Below are 17,809 nucleotides of genomic sequence, written 5' to 3'. Positions count from 1 at the left end.
CCTTTCTTTCATATGTACATGACTTTGCCGTATTTCAGTATCATTAACTTAGGGAGTGGGCATTTCATGTTTTTCTTGGCTTTTGGTATAGATGAGGTTATAGGAGTTTGAGCTGAGAGCTGTATGGTAATGGTTACTTCTTTTGTTATATCATTCTTGAGCATATGACAATGCAAAATGATAAAGGACTGACAGCATAAACACTGGGAAAAGCAGTAACAAACACCCTGCAAACACACAAAACAGCAAAGCTGAGCAAAAAATTCATGCTGCAAAGATTCACAAGCCACAGCTGATCTGTTTGAGCACTGGGAGACTACACACAATAGGGAGCTTTCCAGTACTAATCTGTTTTGACATTTTATAGAAACTAATTCTTGCAGACAAATAAAGGTCTAGTTTGGAACAATTTTATTCAGGCCATCAGCATCCTTCCTGATTTGATCTGATTTTCAAATAGCGTATGTTTTTCTGTTTGTGGTCTTCACATCCTGCATAAAAGCAAGATAAAACTGGCAAATGCAGCATTCAAAAGAAAGCTAAGATATCAGGCAGGTACAATTTAAACAGATTTTAAGGCAGGACAGTCACATAACAGGGAGAAAGTTGAACAAGAACAGAATTACCAATTTATATAGATATTTGAAATATATGTATGTCTGTTCACACATATGCGCATACACTGGGAATTTCAACAAAACATTGTTTTATCAGTTCTTCAGCTGGGTATATGCTGATCACCAGTCACTGGCTGAAACCCTAAAAAAACCAGTATTTGAGGGTTTTTTTTGTGTGGCTTGAGTACCGGCCCTTCTGTCAGTGTTTCACTGCATTATTTTAAAGACCAATTCTTTGCATGTCAGGAGACAGATGCTGGTGATTTAGGAAGGCCAACACACCACAGTACTTTTACTCAGCTGATATTTAATGATTTACCATTTAATGCAATTCATCTTTCATAACCCCAGGTTCACACAGAAGCAGCTGCTATTAGGGATGCAATGGTATTGAACTTCCAACGAAAGGCATAGGAGAGCTTCTTTTATAGCTCTAGCTCTAGCTACTGGACCCATCTGGCTCTTCACTTAAGTACTGCAAATGAAGGAGAGAAACACTTTGCTTCCCATCAGTAATGTCCTGAACAGAATGCATAATTATTCAGAATAAAGGCTTTCTAGTCCAAACTAGGTGCATTAACAACACGTTCCCAAACTTTGGTGGATGAAAACAATTTAATCCATCTTATTATCTAAAGAACACTGATGAAATCAGAAGCATATAGAAAGTGGAATCATACTTACTTGAAATAATTTTTAATACCAACATCCCAAAGTCTGATCATGAGGAAACTGGGTCAGTGTTTCTAAAACAGTTTCTTCTGAAAATGAAAGATTAATTTTTTATTTACCTCCACTTTGAAACAAGAGAGAGAGGAAAGGGAGAGTCTGTGGGCTTGTGCGATGCAGCAGAAGCTGACATATGTTCTCTTTCTAGTAGGAGACTTGCATTATTGAGGCAGGAGGCTTGCTGTTCCCCAATAGCCCAGCTCCAAGTGCTTTAACTATAGTTAAGTTAAATGAAGCAACTTAAATGAAATGCAAGCTTTTAGAGGTGCTTTCAATTTTTCTTTCCATCACTTTGAAGCAGAAAGCTTGCAAGTGCTAGAAATGTTATCAAACAGGTTGCTTTAAAAAAACCTTTTAAATAAAAAATCCTTTCCTAATGCAATAATCTTCTATTTTCATTTTTGTTCTTGCGGAGATCTGACAGAAAGTAGATTATGGCAGAACTACATTTACCTCCAATTCCTACCAACATCTGTAAATTAGGATTTGCAAGAAAAGAAGTAGGTTATGGACTTTCATTACAATTACAGGGCTACAGAACAACAACTGTTGCCTAGTTATGATTATAGCTAATCCTTTCATTGCCCACAGTGGACCAAAGAAATTTTCATATCTTAACTGTAAAAGTAGGTGTCTTTTGTTATCAATAGCTTTTAAAGCAGAGGTATCCAAGCACAATACAATTTAAAAATACAGGAACCTATGTCAGGACTTAACATGTAGCTTCACTTCTTTTTGGTTTCTCTCCACATCTAGGAATATGAACTCACTTTATAATTACTACAGGATTCAGTCTCAATATGGACTATAATTTTGGTGATGCTATTTTTACTATTGAAAGCTCTTCAGAGCATACGACAGCAAGCATTGCTTGAATTTATGTCTAAATGCCAAAATCAAAATCAGTTCTGGATGGGTTCTCTATTGCTTGTTCTACCCAGTATTATTATTGTTCTAGCACATTGGGAGAAGTAGAACCATTTCATCTCCCTTTTTCATTATTTGCCACTTTTCAATCCTTCCTTTTTCCCCAAGAATATTAAATCTAAATTGCAGCATTTGACTCAGAGATATAAAAATTTATAAGAGACTTGGAAAGAGTTTGGCTAAATCTAAAGTTTATGCTGAATTAGCAGAAAATCTTTTTGTAGTTGAGACATTCTCAAAGACACTGCTTTACTTCCAAGTGTTGATTTCCCTTAAAAGCTAAACAAGATAACCAAATACTACTTCTTGCCAAGCTTTATCAATTTAATATTTCCAGAATCAGGTTATGTTAAACTTGGCCACTTTCCTTGTATTTTGTAAGCCTCTCCTCTTCCTGTTTTTCCCTTAAACTTCATCCTTCAAACACACATACAAATGAACAACTGGGAGCCAGAAGTTTATGTTATGTTTGTAGGAATCCCTGGGAAGCTTGGCTGATTGTTTTCTTTCAAAGAGATAATACCTAATAAATATTCCACTTAACACCACTTAGGAAGTGGCATTAAGCAGGAAAAGGCCAGGAACTAGGTTTATAAAGAGATTCTATCCAGCATCCTCCATGTTTTTTCCCCTGGTAGCTTCCAAAACTCAGTACTCTAATTAAGAAATGATGCTTCTTTGAATGCTTTTTTTGGTGTGAATAGCAGCTTCAACTGGATAGTTGTGGTGCAAGAGGCACTTATATTTGCCAGTGTTTGTAAACGAAGACTGCGGAAGAAAGCACACCCTTCTGTTTCTTGGCATCCTGAAGGTCTTACTCCGCCAATTCTTCCATGCAAGATGGGCTAAAGGACAATTTAAGTTCTATTTTAGATATCCTTGCCCAAAACTTCAAAACTTGCTCATGTGATCCCTAGCTCTTGGAGCACCTCAAGTCTGGAGGCATTTGCAGGTTACACAGCAGAAGTCCATGGATACCAGAAGTTGTTTTTTTTCTTACACATGGCAGCCAGTGCTGAGAGTCCATTGGGATCTTTCAGCTTTCTAGTCAAGGCAGCCCATGAAATTCCTTCCAAAGGAATTGAAGCACCCTGATAACCTAAGGATTTCTAAATTTTCCTTATGGAGAAGGACTCCAACTTCTGAATCCCCAAATCCTTCTGATGCAAAATGCCTTCTCAGTATGCACCCAATGCTTTTGCCCAGGGTTCTGTGAACTTTGGTTGCTTTGGTGGCTGCTTAGCTTACAGGAATTTTCGTATCTTCCAGGTTTTGCTGGCCATGATTACGTATATTTAAGTGGTATTTTCAAAATAAGTACTTCCCAGCTTCATAGCTAGACAGGCCTAGTAGATTTGTCTGTAAGAAGGTAGTTGAAGGGGGAATAACAACACTTGCCCTGATTATAACAGCCGTCAAAAACATGTCAGGGCTGAGGTCCATTTATGACCTCCTCAGCAGAAAGGTACAAGTTTCTACCTCTGACAGCAACTTGAAGAAAAGAACTTAATATCTCATATATAGGGAGTGAAAAAGCTGAAACTATTAGATAAGAGCAGGAAAAAAATGCTACAGGGATAGAAATAGTTTTGCTTTTAAGGGCCTAGCCATTTAATTCCAGAAGATGAATCAAGGTTGCAAATGCTATCTGGAAAATAGTACCTAGGCCCTGGATTACCTGTTGCAAACTAAGACATAAGTATGCCCCTATCATGTGATGAGTATGTGTCACCTGTGAGAGAGCACCTAAGCACTAAGTCACCTGATTTGACACACATACCAACAGCTATCCTGTGACCAGGATTGCGTATGCCATTTATCAGGATCTCCTCCTATGCACATTTTATTCACATAAGTGTGCATTCATTTTTGTGATAGCGTCAGATCCTACAGAAGCTGGGGGAAAGGAGAGGGAACATGCCACAGGCACATAGGTTATCAGCCTGGCAGAATAACTAATCCAGCCCACAATTTTTCCCTTTTCTTTCCTGTGAACCTTCAGACAAAGAAGCAGGCCAGGAGGATCTGGCAGGTAAGGCAGTCTACAATGCATAAGCCTGACCTATCTGTGACAGAGAAACTTAGCATGCTCAAATTCTTCAGACGTCTTCTCATTTGCTAAAGTATTTGCTGTGTTGATTAAATAGTTTCATAGCTATAACAGAGACACTGTCACACTCCACAACCCTGCTACACCAACACCTGCATGTGGGCAGGCAAAAATGAGTCATTCCTTACCGCATACTCAAGTATAGTTCACTTTTCACTAACATCAGAGCGTTTCTTGAACCTTTCAATACTCTTGAGCTGTGTTATATTTTTGCCAGATGTATCAGCTTTAACATTGTCCAAGTCTAGTCTTTCTACCTCTTTTTGAAGTTCTTAGGTCCTGTTCCTAAGACCTATTCCTCCATCCTTAGTAACATTCACATTTCCCCACCAAAAATATATTAATACATTCACAGACTATGCTATTATTCTTTCCTTAAGAAAGTAAAATGAAATTACTAGCCCACCATACATCCTTGTAAAGCCTTTGTAGAGACTTCACCATGCCAAACTCTTAACCCTTCAGCCAGATTTCAAAACCCTTCAGTTTTCGTTAATGTATATGTGATTTAGTAAGACTATTAAGTGATATAGTTTTGATTTTTGTAAAACATTTAGCCTCAGAAAATTCCCCAACACATTAATGCAAGCAGATTAGTAAATATATAGATAGCATGGTTTTATAAAGAATTATGTCTTGTTAGGTTTTTTTTTCTTAAACATCTAATCACATTACAATCATGATTGTCCACTGCTTCACTACCTGTTCCCTTGTTTTTCTACAGTTAGGTATTAAATGCAAGTTGTCATACCTACTAGAATTACTTGACAAGTAGCATACTTTTCCACTTTCCAAGAGAAAAAAGAAGTCTTAAAGAAATCAGCTCAAAGTCTTCATATAATCACTGCCCAAAGAGTATACTTTCTTAAAATTTATGTGTGCTAAGGTTCCTTCCAAACTGAATTATCTTATGTGCTAAGTTTCTGCAAAGATTTTAATCAAAGGAGAATTTTATTGATATTATAGCTTTACTCAAGAAAAGTAAAGACAGATAAAATGGTGTTTAACATCTTAACATTTGGGTTTACCCTCTTCCCTCCCAATAAATTTACTCTCCCAAGTATTAACTACTGTAAGTTTCTGGTACCTCTCAAGGAAGAAATGACTCTACAGTAAGATTTCTTGGACATAAAAGGGGAAGTACTAGTATTAAGTTTTTTTGGCAATGCCATCTCTTAAGATTGGTTATTTGGATCTTCACTCTAAAATAAAATGTGGCCTATGATAAAAATACTCTGACATCTCAGTTTCCATAGAGGATCTCCGTTCTGTTGTTATCCCATCCAAATACTAGAATCAACCTGTGACCTCAGTAAGAAATCTACAGACATTAGAAGAGAAGGCTATCATAATTAAAATTGACTGTGGGAAAAGAAAAAAGTTTGTCCTTAATTACACTTATGCAAAGTGTTTACAGGCTGAACAGAAGTTATACTCGTCTGTTTCTTATCAGATTGTTTCTAAGGAAGAAGCTAGAAATATTTGTTTGGCAACCACGTATTTTGTAATGAGGTCAGCATGTTCATTTCATTTGTTTTTCTCCAGGTAATACTTAGTCCCACACCTTCAACTAAAGGACAAAGACTGTTATTGCATGGTATTAGCAAGAAGCTTATGAAAATACAGAACAGAGGTTGCTTAACAACATAATACAATGGACAAAGGCATTTGACAACACTGAAAGCTAAAAGGCTTTTAGATAATGTTAAGTATTTGATTACACAAAGGAAATATTCTGTAAATATATGTAAATTACTTGGCATAGCTGTACTTGGAATAATTTCTATTTAATCTGCCATTTCTCATACGCTACCTACGGTAGATAATAACTAGTATTGTTTCACTACACTTAAGACCATAGTACTTTTCCAAAACTTTGGTTTGTGAGTCTGCCTTTGTTTCATGTATACAAATAGCCGTTACCAAGAACTCAGGGTGGTGTCCTTCCTCAGTGCTGGATGGACAATAACTTGCTTACCATATGTATTCTGACTGAGGAATGTCATTTGTGCAGAGGAAATTGAATCCAACAATTTTCATGTCTTGCTGGCAAAGTGTTACCTTGGAGATACTGCAATGTGATAAATGCGTTATTGGTCAGTAGTGACTGCATAAAAGCAATATTGTCAGGCAGGCTTTCAGATGTAATATGAATGGGAGAATGGGGAGACCAAGACCAACTCAAAAGACTTTTTCCTTCCCTTGAACATCAGGTGTCAACCTCAATATGATGATAATAGGAACTACTTTCTATTTGTGATCGAATAACAGTGATAGCTCTTCCTTTATTTAGGGTCCTTTCATCTTTTTAGATCAAGTGCTTTATAGGCTTTAGATGAAGATTACTCCCTCACATCCACCTACCGCTGACATGCAGTCAGCCTCTGGGATGCCAGTGCAGCATGCCAGCAGTGCCACGTATCAGGTTCCAGAAGGGGAAGTAAAAAAGAATTAATCCAGCTGAAACTACAGGGGAATAGCAGAAAGGACAACATAATGACCCAAAATGGAACTTGGCCAAGATACGAGGCTTAACAATCATGCAAGGAGCTGAGCAACTGTTACAGTTTAGTTTTGTGTCTCATCAGCCATGGTAAACCCAGCCAAAACACCACTGCTGAGCCCTGTGCTGATGAACTGATTTAGTACTGCTCTTGCTTCTCTAAGTGGCAAGAGGTGTCATCTATTAATTTGGCAACAGTCTGACTGCAACACCCAAGTCTCTATTGTTCTTCTTTCCAAGCCACGCACAACCCAGTTTACTTAATAGAGTATGACAAAGTCACAAGGCAGTATGGCTAAAGAGACAGGCATCTGAGGCGATAATGATCTGTCAGCAGGGCTGTGGCAAAAGGAATTTACATGAAGATTAATCAATGTTTACAGCTCTTCTCATTTGTGAGAACAAAGTGCTGTTCCTACCTGCCACCAATTCTATGATTTTCAAGAAAGAAGAAAAGAAAAATACAGAGTAGGAGCATCGCTTTTTAGCTGAAGGATGGGAATATTGTTCTGTATACTCCACAAGCCCCAGTTTTAATAGGTATAAATCCATAGTTATTCTTTAGTGGGGGATCAATGTTTAGTAGACACTGGATGCATCATTTACACCCTGCTTGAAGGTACTTGCATATTATGGTAAAGTTACCTAAGTAAAAAAACCCCAAACACCAGAAAAATACACACTGCCAATTTGCCTCCATGAGCTTCCACAGCTGTCATGATTCATGGTGATTTGAGAATTAAATAATCTTTTCTTTCAGAATTTCTGTAATTCAAGAAAGGAAGCAAGTGCATCTTTTTAAGATGCAGCACACAATTAGAGGTGATATGACAGAACACGCAGTAAGATCTGTACAAAGTAGGATTTGAGGAACTTCTTAATAACCTGAAAACTGGAACATGAGTTAAAAAAAAAATCAACTTATTGATTTCTACATCATATTTACAAGAGCTAGTGTTGTGAAATATGAATTATAGCTTCCTATGCCAGTATAAGCCCTGAGCCCCAATGGGATTCATCCTAAGGAGAACAAGTGGGTCAACACTGCTACCTTCATTCAGTCATTTCCCAACGAGGATGATAGGTTTATACTCTGTGTCTGCCTAAAGAGAGTAGCTCTCACTTATACCTGTCTCAGTCTTTCCTGGCCACAGCACCCAGGTAGGTGGCAGTGCAGACATTAAAGCTCTTTTCTTGTTGCCACCATCCTTCCCTCCTCCTACCACCAGGGAGGCTCTGCCTCAGGGGCCCTGCACCACATACCAACCTTAGGGTGGAGCAAATTCAGAATAACTCAGTTACGGGTGATAAAGTTACTCTAGATCTGCCCAACTTCCATTAAGACAGGAATCTCTCTTAGGACAAGCCAGCATGAAATGGGACCAATTTGGCATGAGCTTAATAGGCAGATTTAAGAATTGGCAATTTCTGTTTTCTTCTGTGCCTCGCAGGGCTTGCAGTGCTTGGTTAGGAAGGTGGTTTCCCTGTGCCTCTGGGGAATGCCGCTCGCCTGCAAGCCTCACCCGGCTGCTTCTCAAAGGAGCAGCCCCTTTACCCGCCCTTCCCTAGGATAAACTCCTCCGCGAACGTGGAGTCAGGGCAAAACAATGGCAAGTGACAGTGACTGAACTGTATAAACATGTTGACAACTGATTAAGCAAAAATAAAACAAGACTCAAATAGCTCTTCTGCATAATTCCCTATTTGCATAACCAAAAGGGTGGCAAGACTCCAGCCACCGTTTGTTTCCTGCAGCAGCCAGAATAATTCAGGTTGGAGCGCTCCTTTGCCAAGAGGAATTTCAAAACTCTGCGGGGCATGAGAGAGCCTCGACAACCGCTCAGGCTCACAGCCGGCCACCGAGGCTGTGAAGCCTCCCGCCATGGTCACAGAAGGGCAGCGGGGTTTTGTTGAAGCTGCTCCTCAGCAGACTCACAGGAGCACCAGCAGGCTAAAGGCCACAACAACAGCCAGCAGAGACACCGCATATTATAGACCCGAACAGGAGACAAACTGCAGTGCACCAACTGCGGTCAGCACTTCATCTATGAAATTACCTCAGCTAAAGGAAGAAGGCATCCCAAGGTGTAATAAAGCAAAAGCGGATGTCTCTTGCTAGACAAAACTCAGTGAACCGCTAACCTTGAGCAGAAAGGTTATGGGGATTATCTAATACTATACTGTGGTCTCTAAAGCAGCTCTAAATTTGGGGCAATAATTGCCAGCTCTGTTCCGACAAAACCAAACAAACCTGGCGAGTATTTAATCATTTTGCCTCCACTAAGTACTGGTCTGGGCTGTGCTTCTCTGTAGTCTTTAGCATCTCCCACACTCTTCTGTGAAATCTTACCCGCAAGTGCATAGCTGTCCGCAGGGAGCTTTGCTTTAGTGAGGGTTTGGCTCTTACAAAGCTGACAATGTTTTGGGGTTTTTTTTGTTTGGTTTTTGGGTGTGGGTTTTTTTTTGTTGTTGGTGGTGGTGTTTGGTGTTTGGTTTTTTCCTTACATTACAATTTCCAAATGATCTGATATGGAAATTAATGTTCCTTTAACAATAACAAACCAATGCCGGCAAGGCAAATATTGTGGCATTACCACGGCTGGAAGAAACTCTTGCTGTGAAGCCAGGAGTGTTACAGGCTGCTTACAAAGCCATCAGGTTGCATCTATGCAGAGGTTAGTCTGAAGCTTATTTGAAAGCAGAGTTTTAACTGTTTACATGTAGGTCCAAATAAGCTCGGGAGAAATATGACTGTATTTCAGGGGGTGCAGATGCATGCACTGTTTGGCCAAACCTTCTTTAAAGCTGCTTGAAACTGCTTAGGAAACTCAGTTTAATAGAAAACTATCATTAGATTGGTGATCCCATTTCCTATAAGGTAGTTGGAAAACATTCCTGCTAATACAGTAGAACATTTCAGCTCCACAAAATAAGTCTAGAACAGGCCAGTTCCTGCTATTTCTACCATGGCCACTACAGTAGAAGAGTTTTACTAAGTCACAACAACATAACGGTCTTGACTGTATCCTGTTCTCATTAATCCAGTTCTCCTGGACAATAAATGAAGGATTTTAAAATATTTTTTGTGTTCAGAGAGGACCTTGCTTTTGTGCAGATTTTCAAGACCTCTTATGTGAAGAAAAGGGAGCTAGGCTGACTTTTCTTCTTCAGCCAGAGGCAATCTGTAGTAGTATTCCTCTCCTTTTAATTTTCCGAGAGCTGAGATGACACAGTCTTGAAAAAAGATGATCCCCCCCCCCGCCCCCACCATGCCTACTGCACTGAAGCCAGATACTGTAACGAAATTAAAAATAGTATTGGACTATCTGCTCCCAATCTGTACAGGCTACTTTGCTTTCAGGTTTCTGCTGTTTTAGGATTTCTACTAAAATTTAGGATCAGGTCAATTACATTGAAAGTGTTCAGGTTTGTTGACCCTTCTTTTCTGTAGTGGCTTATGTTCCCCTTCCCCTGTATACACACTCCTCTAACTCTTGCACCCCAGTCTCCAGTGCTTAACTGTTGTCACAAAGGGTCGTCTATCCCCTCTCCTTGTGCAGTGAGCTCCACAAAACCAACCCTGGATATGTATAGCTGGACATTTCCCCCTCCTCCTTTCCCCCAAAGGTCTTAGCACAGTTTACACTGCATCTTCCCTGACGAGCTGTTCCCTACACTGTCAGCATTGTCCCCTCAAAGCACCCATGCCCCTGGTACTTTCCATATTTCTCTTGGCTACCAATATCTGAGGAAGGATATCCTGGCAGGATATCACTTGTTTTGTTACTTACCCCACCTCAGCTGTCCTATGTGAAGGGCCTGGTCTTCCTTGGGAACTGGAAACACAGACAAGACTACGGTTTTTGTGCATCTGCACAGGCACCACACCTTCCTCCAGGCCAGCATATGCAAGGAGGGGGACTAAAAGCATAGGAAATAACATTTGTCTGCCTGTGGGCCCATTGTGTGTCTCCCCCTGAGCCACCCCATTCATTGGGTTGGTGTCCCATCCCTTGCTGCTGCTACCAAAATTTGTCAAAATAAATGTCCTCTGAGATTGCAAACTACTCCCCCCTTGCCCCCGCCAAATCCAAGCCAACAACTCTCAAAAGGGAAGGGAGTGGGAAGCAAAGAAGAGATGGAAGGAGAGAGGGAATGGCTGATGGAGTTCCTTGGGACTTCCTGTACCCTCAACTTCAAAGCTTCCAGGTCCCCAGAGGATGCCTCTGCCCTACTTCTATGATTTGGTGTCAATTCTTAGTCCAGCTGAGAAGATGAATGTCAGAGTAATTCAAATAAACCTATGAGATAATGATAGTGGTGACTCACAACTGGGGTAATGAAGATGCTTCCATGAAAGCCATGAAATATATCCAAGATTTCCTGTTTAAAGTTAGCATGGATGACCAGCATTTCCAATGGGAAAGACAATCTGATGATCCAAAAGAACTGAGGAAAATTATTTAAAGTCAAGTCTCAAGATAGAACTCCACAAAGTGTTTTTATCAGTGGTCTGTCAGTTTCTGAAGGACAGCCACTAACAATGGAAGGGGGGCCTGAGATAAAGGATAAGGCAAAACCCAGTTATATTAACATTGGATGTGTGTGTGTGCATTTGCACATCAATGTGTGTAAGTACATGCATGTGCATTCACATACAAACCCCAATGCAATAAAATCCTGCATTTAACACACCTACCCAGTGAATTTTTTTCCAGATTTCTTAGGTGAATATACATTATCAGTACCTATGCTGACAACTCTGGGGTTTTTTACATTTAATTAGCATAAAATCTTTGGAGCCCTGCTTTCTTATCTCTATTATCCAAATATGGGAAAGGAGCTGACAGTAGATCTCTAACAGCCAAATAAGTATGATCAATATAAATGATTAGAAGATTTCCATGTTCTTTAAAAAGCAGAATTATTAGAGGAAGATTATTTAGATTACTTTTAAAGAAAAAAACATCTAAAGCTATGAAAATGTCTGTTTATTGTTGAGCAAAGTGAATCTCTAATTTGAACTGGAAATAGCAAATCTACTATTTCTTTATTTCTGAAAAATTTATCGGAGGTGAGAAAGTGAAATAGTTGGAAATTCTTGATTTGATAAGAAATACCCTTTCTATCATATAGACACCAACTTATTTTCTCTGTTTACAAATCCACAAATACTTACTCCATTTTTGGATCTTACTTTGGCTGAAGAAGATATATGATCCATAATACAATTTGTTGTGGCTTGACATATCACATAGATGAATACTTTGATCTGCATTAGCTAACCCTGGAACAAATTATTGGAAGTTACTGCTGACTTTGATATTCTGCCTTTATATCTTCACCAAAGCTAGCACTGGCTTGAAGCTATTCACAGAATGCCCTTGGATAATGTGATAGATCGTACATGAATTCAGCCTATAATCATTTTGGAGGCAGTAGTGACAAAAGAAGACTGTCCAGATCCTGGACTAGTAATGGCTTTTTTTTTTATTATTATTAAAGAAAACTGGTATCCAGTGTTCATTTTCTTGTGCTAAAATAGCCTTGGAATAAATCACGCAAAGCTGAAGTCTGGTTGTACCTGTAGCAGTATGCATTTACTGACTAGAGAAAAAAACCTGTATCTACATACACTCTAGTCCCATTAGTTAAACTCTCAATAGAGTAGTAAAATGCAACTACAATTTTGTTGATAAGTTAAGCAATACTATATCATTATTAATAAAATGGCTTAGTATTTAGTCTGACTAGAAGCTGAAGATACAGATCCCAATATGTTATTCCTTACAGCTGTTAAGACCAGTACAAAGGCTTTGGGCCATCTTTGAGCTGCATCTTTTAGGAGAGGCTTCCGAGTGAGAAAGAAGGGAAGGAGACTTTAAGAGACATGTCTTACAAAAAGCTGTTCATATTTTCCTACTGCAGAGCTAAGCTAGCCCACTTAAATTTAGTGACTCTTGAGGACCTTAAAACGAATCTTCCCACACCTCTGTGGCCAACACATCAGTACAAACACCCATCCCAGACTAAGATAAGGGACAGTACATCTTTTGTCCCACTCCAACACTGCTTTACTCTGGGAATACCAGACAGGGTTTTGTCCACAGAAGAGCACTTTTATAAAGACAGAAAGAAATAAAATAGCCAGATCACCAAAGAGACTATCTCCTTGTGAGGAAGAGTCCACACATAAGGCACAATTTGAACTGTTTGAGTGTAGAAATCAGAATATTAATCATATGCAAAATTAAATTTAGCCAAATAACATCATAAAAAACAAAACTGTGAACCTTTCATCTGTAGGACAAACAAGATAAATCTGAAAAATGCCATTTAGTGAGACCATACCCTCCCAATCCATCCAGAACAAATACATTCACAGCAGACAGTGCAAGGGATAGAAAATACATGGCCTTTTTCTTCCAGATGTCTCAGAGAAGAAAATAATGAGGCACAGAAAGACAGATTTATGTTGTTCCATGAAAACAGTGTTCTCTTTCTGCCTCTCTTAAATTTGCTTTACTTCTAAGAACAAGAAAAAAAAGTCACCGAAGAGTTGACAAAAGACTGCTCACCAGATACACAGCATTAATCAATGAACTGGGCATAGGACTGGATTTCAAGGAACCTAGTTTTACTCCGGCCATTTGTGGTAGTTATTTCACCTTGCTGCCTCAGTTTCCTTGACTATAAAGTAGGATTATGTCTTAGAAAGCCAGGGGATGTAAAGTGCTATTATATTAATGTTTTAAGTGGAGAACAGTCAGCAAGTTTTGACCTTTTAATAGAAGTCTTTAGAAAAAAGAAAAAAGGACAATTGTCTGTTTATTTGAAAATGGGTACCTTGTACCTATAACATCGCAACAAAAATACAGAAGCGGAGCCTGGTTTTGATACATGTATGGTATTACAATCCCTTGTTGCTGATAGTACTTTTTAATGTTAAGGGCCTGTTGGCTAACTTATGTTTCCTCTGGGTGCGTTCCCATATTCTTCTCCTCTTTGGGAGACAGGCTCTTGTTGCTGCTCAGATATGTATCCCACATCTTGTAATCATTAATGTACTCAGGGGAAAAGGAGGGGGCAAGAGGACGTTGTTTCAAAGTATGTTTCTGCCCAATTCATTTTGGCTTAATTTGCAGACCAAAGCAGAGCTCTGTCGAAGCACGTCCTTCCTCAGTCATTTATCATGCTCCCTCTTCCCCACTACTGAGCTGAGATACTAAGCAGTAATAATGCAGCTTTAGATAGATTAGCAAGTAATTTATCTGCTTATTCTTATCCTAATTTTATTTAGATTTGGAAACTTTCTTAATTCTTACAAGTGTCAGTGGCTCGACAACATGAAGGTAACGGTAGAATTAAGTTGCTGCTTCACATGGCAGCTGAGTGTACAGAAAGAGAGAATATGTCACTATTGTCTCTAAAAAGCAGGCAAGAATCTAACTCAAAGCTTCCCAGTATGGGGGAAGAGTAATAAAAGAAAAAAAGAATTGCCATCCCTAGGATGATGAGATAGAATCAGTGCCAGCCAGTCCAGCTGGCAAGGGTGATGGAAAAAGTAGCTGTTTTCCCACACACCCCAGACCACTTTTTCAGTGACAAGTCTGGTTTTCAAGAGCTCTGGGACAGTCAAAATAGCAGTAAGGCCTCGGCTAATTTTGTTGCCTCTGGCAATCTTCTGCCCTAAGCAACCACCTACTTTGCATTGCTCTGGCCCTAGGAGTAACTACATTGGGAAGGGCTGGGAATGGGGCTGGTTAAGATTTTCAAGGCTGGTGCTCAAATATATGACAGGAAAGCTTCAGAGAAGTACAGGGCTACCAGAACTAGGGCACTAAACCAGACTGACCTTTTGGCATCTCATACTGCAGAGTTATGAGGGCAGATCCTGTGCCAACTGTGTTAATCTGTTCCCGTCCCCCCCCCAGTCTTGCTCTGTTTGCTCTTGGTGACATGTATATCCTTGCAAATAGCTGCATCCCTCTCATTAGGCAAAAAGACTGTTTAGCAATGAGATTGAAAATATCAAAGTGATACTTTCAAGAAGACCAACTCCTCCCTCCCTCCAAAACCAATGCACTGCAAAGGTCTACTGTAAAAGTTCTTGTTGAACTGGGCCTCTGTGCTCGTGTTTGACAATAAATAGGCTTGTTTTTCTTTCCCTTGTATGATGTGTTTACCCCAGTAACATGAAATATAATCAATAAATAAACCAGAGGGAAAAATTACAGTCCTTTAAATTAAACCAGAAAGATTTTACTGATTGCTTATACACTGTGCACTGTGTCGTAGAAAATGGGTGACTACCTTCAGAACATGTCTATTCTGAATATGTAGTCATTAAAACTGATTTTATTTGCCTGTGCATTTTACTACCTGAGTGAATTTTAAAGTAACTGACAATCAATTCTTATATCTTACCCCAGCAGGCCTTTAGAAGCTATAACTGCATGCTTCCCATAAAATGTCTTGAATATTTCCCCATAAGGAAGACCTAATGTTTCTGATAAAAATCATAGCAATTATAAAGACAACAGGTTTACATTTCTCCAAATATGATCTGAAATCCTGATAATTTGAGGAATCTCCCTCTCTATTTTTGTGTTCACAGCTTGTGCCAGATCCTCACTGTGCACAGAAACGTGCCAGCATTGGACTGCGCTTATTCGCAACTCGGAGTGAAACAAAGCAATAGCTTTGTGGAATTGCACTACTACCCATTTTAGCTACTACCTATACAAAACACTAGCTGGCACTGTCTGGTACTACTAACACAGCAGACAGCTGCCCAACCCCCTTTTCCTTTTTATTCCTGCTGTTATGCTACACCTATCTGTATATCATCAAGTCTTTTTGGACTTGTAATAAGATTTGTGCCAGACTGTGTTTCTTGGCTTTAACGATTAGCTTCCTTTCCAGAATACACATGCTGCTTTACACATACTTTTATTACTGACATCATGAGAATACATCTCTACTATGTTTAAATTTGGGTGTTAACCTGATTTTGCTTCTTCCATATGTGGGTGATGTGAGACTCTAAGAAAGCAAATTAAGAAGCTGTTACCTGCTTGAACCATTTCCCTCTGCCCTTTCACAGAGGAAGTAATAATCATCTGAAACAGCAGACAGCCTCTAGTCAGGATAGTTTTCCAGATATCTGAGTTTCCATGTATTTGAATCATATGGCTAATGCAATCATATTGACTTTGCATTTTATTACATGATTAAAATACTACCAGGCACAAAAATAGTGCCCCTCCAACTTTGCTTGAGTCTCAATTGGACATGCTAATAAGCAAGTTTTTAGAAGTAACCATTAACAGTTGTGGGTTCTTGCTGAGATCTGTCTCATCAGGACTAAATAACAGATATTTCCAAGTGTCAAACAAGCAAGACATAAGGTGGTCCCTATTAATCAGAGCACATTTAAAACTATTACTGTTGCTCCCTATGAACTTCTCATGCTATGAGAATTTCTAAAAAATGGTAGGAAATAAGCAGTATCTTGTATAAACTCACACTCTACTGAGCGAATCCAGATGAGGACTCAGACATTCAAACACAAGATCCTGGTGTTCTCAATGAGCCATATGGGTAGGTTTATTTAGTTTATTTCCATTCAACACTCTCCACACAGACTATTTCTGAGGATCCCACTACATTTGCCTAGACTGGTAAGCTGGAATTGAATTTAGTTCCCAGAATGGGCCTTTTATATATCACATACTGCTACTGGAGGAGTCCAACCTGTATATTCCCCACACCACATGATTTATGGGATCAAGCCTGGATCAGCCAGTGGAAGACCAAACTCCCTCTTTCTTGCAAGGGAAGACTATCATTCCATACAATCAGAATTTATTAAAAAGAGGAGATATTTTTCTTACTGTCCTTTGGAGAGCTACTCCATGAATCACAGGCAATCAGCTGTTCATAGGTAAACAAAGCTATTTCTAAGGCCATGATTTGACAACATGAAATGCTCGGCAGCAAAAATGGTTTAAATTTTCTGTCATCCTTTTATTAACCTTTCCCTTCCCCAGCTCTCTGTTGTAAGAAAATTCTGTCAAAAAATCTAGATCAGTTCCCAGGTTCTGTTCCCTCATGCTGGTAACTAGTACAGCGAGACAGGAAACTACAAGGGCACAAAGAGACAGCAATGCATAGCTAAAAACTTTATACTGGTAATGACTCCAAAGATTTCAAATTAAAGTGCAGCCTAAATTTAACTTCTTATCCTGGCTTTAATCTGAACCAGTCACCCTTCTTGTGTCTGCAGAATTACTCAGGAAATGTCTAAGATTAAATTTACTCCCACATAATTCTCAAACTGTCCAGTTCTCTCTGGGACAGAAGACCTGTAAGAGTAGCCCTTTTGACAATGCCTTTACATTTCTTTCTCCAGTAAATTGTGGCAGTGAGAGGTAGCAGGAGCATATGGAAACAAGAAAGACTGTTTAAAAGGGAAACAAATTCTTCCCATGCACCTGAAATTTACAAGTGAGTACTGGGTTAAGACTCTGAATAATTCTGATCTGCCCTGCATTAATACTCAGGATTTTCCTTTTACATGTACCACCTTTCCTGGTGAATTCCTCAAACTCAGCCAAAAATTTCAGTAATTCATCAACTTGTTTCCATGAATCTGTGGGGAGGAAGAGAATTTGATAGCAAGGTATAATATGCATTATTAATACCAAATATTAGTATTGTCACGAAAATAGCTTGTTGTTTGGAGATTGATATTATGTTCCATTATACATAATCTAGGCTTTTTATGGTGGGATAGCTATGGACTGTGGAGTAATGCAGATGAATAGGGGATTGGAAGCTAGCAGGATCCCAAATACAAAACGGATTATGGTAGGACTGAATATTTGTTGTTCACAGGCTATTGGCTGTAGTTTAAATTTA

This window comes from Haliaeetus leucocephalus, unplaced genomic scaffold (genome assembly GCF_000737465.1).
Source record: "Haliaeetus leucocephalus isolate CR32 unplaced genomic scaffold, Haliaeetus_leucocephalus-4.0 Scaffold848, whole genome shotgun sequence".
Lineage (NCBI taxonomy): Eukaryota > Metazoa > Chordata > Aves > Accipitriformes > Accipitridae > Haliaeetus > Haliaeetus leucocephalus.
The sequence above is the reverse complement of the archived record's forward strand: the minus strand, read 5'-3'. Positions refer to the sequence as shown.